Below are 5,238 nucleotides of genomic sequence, written 5' to 3'. Positions count from 1 at the left end.
AGTCCACTGCTAGCTTGTGTATTGTTTCTTCGTGGACACTCTGTTTTTGTTAGTTTTCTTCTTGGAAGCCTTTAGGAATTTCATCCTTGAGTGTTACATTTCATGATGAGACATCAAGGTTTGAGTCATTTGTATTTGTTACATTGGGAATGTGGTGGACTCTTTCAATATGGAAACTTTGTTCTTGGGCTCTAAGAATTTGCTTCTATTATTTCTTTGGCAATTTTCTTTCTTGTATTTTCTCTACTTTCTTTTTTTTCTTTTTTCTTTTTTCACTAATAGGACTTTTTATTTGCTACTATTATAAGTCTGAACTTTAAACACATTCTTGGACTGGTGGTTCATATTCATCAGCTCGTTCAACTTTATCAACTGTCTCATCCCCAGTAGCTTTTCCTGAACTACTACCTTCACCATGAAACTCCATGAGTCTTCTCAATTCAAACTCAGGCTTCTTCAGCATTTTTACTTTTCTAACGAAGACACCATGGAGAGGACAAGTAGATTGGCAAGGCTTTTCTACGTCTTTTTCAATGCTGTCAGGATGAAGCAATTTATTGCTTCAATTATTTATTTCTTTTTTTCTTATACTTTAAGTTCTAGGGTACATGTGCACAATGTGCAGGTTTGTTACATATGTATACATGTGCCATGTTGGTGTGCTGCACCCATTAACTAGTCATTTACATTAGGTATATCTCCTAATGCTATCCCTCCCCCCTCCTCACAATAGGCCCCGATGTGTGATGTTCCCCTTCCTGTGTCCAAGTGTTCTCATTGTTCAATTCCCACCTATGAGTGAGAACATGTGGTGTTTGGTTTTCTGTTCTTGCGATAGTTTGCTGAGAATGATGGTTTCCAGCTGCATCCATGTCCCTACAAAGGACACAAACTCATCCTTTTTTATGACTGCATAGTATTCCATGGTGTATATGTGCCACATTTTCTTAATCCAGTCTGTCACTGATGGACATTTGGGTTGATTCCAAGTCTTTGCTATTGTGAATAGTGCCGCAATAAACATACATGTGCATGTGTCTTTATAGCAGCATGATTTTATAATCCTTTGGGTATATACCCAGTAACGGGATGGCTGGGTCAAATGGTATTTCTAGTTCTAGATCCTTGAGGAATCGCCACACTGTCTTCTACAATGGTTGAACTGGTTTACAGTCCCACCAACAGTGTAAAAGTGTTCCTATTTCTCCACATCCTCTCCAGCACCTATTGTTTCCTGACTTTTTAATGATTGCCATTCAGAACATAGGCATAGTCAAGGACTTCATGTCTAAAACACCAAAAGCAATGGCACTAAAAGCCAAAATTGACAAATGGGATCTAATTAAACTAAAGACCTTCTGCACAGCAAAAGAAACTACCATCAGAGTGAAGTGGCAACCTACAGAATGGGAGAAAATTTTTGCAATCTACTCATCTGACAAAGGGCTAATATCCAGAACCTACAAAGAACTCAAACAAATTTACAAGAAAAAAACAAACAACCCCATCAAAAAGTGGGCAAAGGATATGAACAGACACTTCTCAAAAGAAGACATTCATACAGCCAACAGACACATGAAAAAATGCTCATCATCACTGGCCATCAGTGAAATGCAAATCAAAACCACAATGAGATGCCATCTCACACCAGTTAGAATGCTTCAATTATTGAATAAATTTATTGATCACTTCTTTCAAGTTATTTGTCTGCACCTCTCAGGTCATGATTTCCAAATCTTCTTCGGGATTTGTCGGAGCTGTTGGTGCTGAATATAAGAAGTCTTCTGTATCTGATTGTTGTATTTTTTAGTAAAACCAACACAGAACAGATTAAACAAGTAGCCATCATTAGTCTTGACATCGACATGAGTTTCAATCATTGTCTGCCACTTTTTGACCATGGAACACATTTTGTCATGGGTAAGATCCATGCCATAGAAGTTAGTCAGGCAGTTTTTGCCCTGAACATCTTCAGTAATCATCTTGAATTTTCTAAATACAGCTTCATCATTCTGCAAATCAGCTTGACTCACTTCAAACATATGACCCTTGAGGCCATCAGATATAATTTTGGTTCCTTGGGTCCTGGTGATTAGTGTCCTTCCAATATTTCTTATATTAAACATAGCAGGTGCTTTCACATCATAGCAATCTTTCTTGGAAAATGGATCAACCACCTTCTTCTTGGCTCCTTTTTTGCCACCTTTAGTAAGACACTTGTTCTTGCCAACCACCATGGTGCTACTCAGAAAGCCAAAATGGCTCTACTTTCCTTTTGTAGGATTCCTATTAGTCAGATGTTGAGCTCCTTTATTGGTCTGCCATACAGTTCATTTAATTTCCTTAAAGATAATCCCAGTATTTTGTGTGGTTTTGCTTGTTTGTTTGCATAAGTTGAGGGGGTGAAATGCCTCAATGTTACTGTTTAGTGTGGGGAGTGAGGGAGATGTTGACTGTCCCATATATAGTTCCAATGATTGCCTTTGTTTATAACCCCACATACCACTTCACCCTCCATTATGCCTGATGTCTTCAGTTCCTATGCCTCCTTTTAGCTTTGAATTTAACTTGACATAATGCAAGTTTTCTCCTTAGTAGTAGCCCCTCCTTTCCTCTACTTCAGGTATCACCATTTCACCTATTTTCTATCTTCAAGAAATTTGCTGAAATTTCTCATTCTCTTCATTAGAGAGAGATAACTTTTTATTATTATTTTACTATTATTTTAAAGGATCTTTCAGAAGGAGGAGATACATCTACATATAATCTGTATGCTCAGTCTTCCATCTTTACTCACAAGCTCAACTTTTATTTCTTTATCTATTTGCCCTCTCTAGAGCAGTAAGCAAAGAGCAGCAACGTAGTATTTTCCTCTTTAATTTTGGGGCATAACACACACATGGCTAATCATCATTCCCTAAATGTTTGCTGAATTTCATAGATTTGCCTAGTGCAGGTCAGGTGCAGTGGCTCATCCCTGTAATCCCAGCAATCTCCACTTTGGGAGGCTGAGGCGGGTGGATCACTAGAGAGCAGGAGTTTGAGACCAGCCTGACCAACATTGTGAAACCCCATCTCTAATAAAAATACAAAACTTAGCCAAGTATGGTGGTGCACGTCTGTGGTCCCGGCTACTCAAGAGGCTTAGGCTGGAGAATTGCTTGAACTCAGGAGGCAGAGGTTGCAGTGAGCTGACATCGTGTCACTGCACTCCAGCCTGAGCAATAGGGCAAGACTTTCTCAAAAAAAAAAAAGAAAGAAAAAGAAAAAAAATGAATTGCCTAGAGCATTTTATGCATGCTCAGTCACCCTAAGATAATTGCCAAGTCCTTAAGGAGACCTATAAGGATATCCCTATAATGAACAGAGTCTCCAAATTTTTTTTAAAATGATAAAATTTCAACAATTGCATTGAGGAGGACCACATAAGTGAACATTTAAAATGTAGAGGATCCTGAAAAATCTAGAACTTAACCTTCTACTTTATTGAGTCTTCAGCACATAATACAGTGTGCTTTATATGCAAGAGACCCTGTTGGTGTTGCTTGTGTGTGTGTGTGTGTGTGTGTGTGTATACACACACATACATATATAATAAAGTTAGAAGAAATGCCACTTATCTTAATTCTGAGAATATAAGGTATTTTTCTAAGTTGAAAACAAGAACTGCTTCTTCTCTTAGATTGAATAAATGCTGACTATTGTCTCAGATGTTGCTGCTGTTATTATTTAGAGTTGATAAACTCTCAAGATGTCAATCAATGAATTGAGGGGTTATCCCTCTTATCAATGATTTAGGATCCAGCTAATAGCTGATGAAAGAGTTTAATTCACAGAAGATTGGCTTTCTAGATATTTAGAGGGAAGCAGCCATTCAACTTCCAGAAAGAATAATAGCTCATTTTTCTCCCTTTATCTGAGCTGGCTGGTAACTTGGGAGAAGCAAAGAGCAGCCCAGATTGAAAGGTCAAGCTGGCAGTGTGTACTTAACTCTGATAGAAGAGAGAGTGTAAATCTTTGAATGTCCTGAGATAACAAAAGCCCAGTGAAAATACAAATAAAGTCATGTGGATCAGTATCTAAATCTGCTGCCTGCTGCCTCTAGTACAGATGCTCTGTGGTACAGCAGGAAAAGCAAGGGCTTCAGATTTGCACAGATTCATTTAACCCTGTTGCTTTCCAACTGTGTGATATTGGGGGAACTTTCTCAACCTTTCTGAGTTTTGCTTTCCTTATATAATGAGATTATTGAAGAAAATTAAATGAGAGAATAAGTACTAAAGAGCATGTCCAGCATAGCAGTTGCTCAGTAGATGCTAGTTCTACTTTTCCTTTTATGTCTCAGGAAAGATAACTATGGTGACTCACTGTGAGAGCCCTCCTATGAAAGACTGCATTCTCATGGATCACACCTCTGCCTTGGTGATCAGAGGGCAGATTTACCACAGCATCCCTATTTTAGGGTATGCCCTCACTATTCTTCCTTATGTTCTTCTTTTTTTCTCCTTTTTCTTTTCTTTTCTTCTAGCGCTCCCTTTCCCCAGCAAGTCTCGTATCAGGTAATAAGAAAGGACATGTAAAGCAGGCGAAATGTAGAATTAAGAGTAGGGGAGAAAAGGGGAAAGGAAGGAAGAGATTGGTCACACTGCGACCTTCATCCATACAGTTTTGGGAGTTTTTTTGTTTATTGGTTTATTTTTATTTTTATTTTAAGTCCTGGGGTACATGTGCCGGAAGGTTTGTTGCATAGGTAAACATGCCATGGTGATTTGCTGCACCTATGAAAGTTTGGGGTTTTGTTTATTTTGTTTTATTTTTTGCCTCTCACTCCAGGGACTCTCATCTATGCCCTTTATTTCAGGGCACTAAAGGTTGGTGGTTTTCCATTCTGTATCTCCAGCCAGGCATCTCTGCTCTGAACTCTATAACTACATTGAACAGCTAGTCAATGTCTCCACTTCTATGTCCGTAAGCTCTTCAAGCTCAACACAGCTGAACTCATCACTCCCCACCTGCCCTCTTTGACCCACAACCCACTGATCTTCTAGGATGGTCTGTTTTGGGCAGTGGCACTACCATCTACCCACCTGCCCAAACCAGAAGCATTGGAGACTTCCTTGGCATTTCCTCTCCATCAACTCCCACCTACATCTATCATCAAACTCTCCCGGAGTCTACCTTCTCTGGACTTCTATTATTCACATCTTAGGCCTCCCTTCAGGATCTGTTCTTCAGACC

The 5,238-nt window shown here is 39.1% G+C and overlaps 1 pseudogene; it reads right to left on the bottom strand.

Moving 5' to 3' along the window:
* Window positions 1-247: 247 nt before the first annotated feature.
* Window positions 248-2,237, bottom strand: LOC105493049 (small ribosomal subunit protein eS1-like; annotated as a pseudogene).
* Window positions 2,238-5,238: the final 3,001 nt, after the last annotated feature.

This window comes from Macaca nemestrina, chromosome 1 (genome assembly GCF_043159975.1).
Source record: "Macaca nemestrina isolate mMacNem1 chromosome 1, mMacNem.hap1, whole genome shotgun sequence".
Taxonomy (NCBI): Eukaryota; Metazoa; Chordata; class Mammalia; order Primates; family Cercopithecidae; genus Macaca; species Macaca nemestrina.
This window is presented reverse-complemented; position numbering and strand designations above follow the sequence as displayed.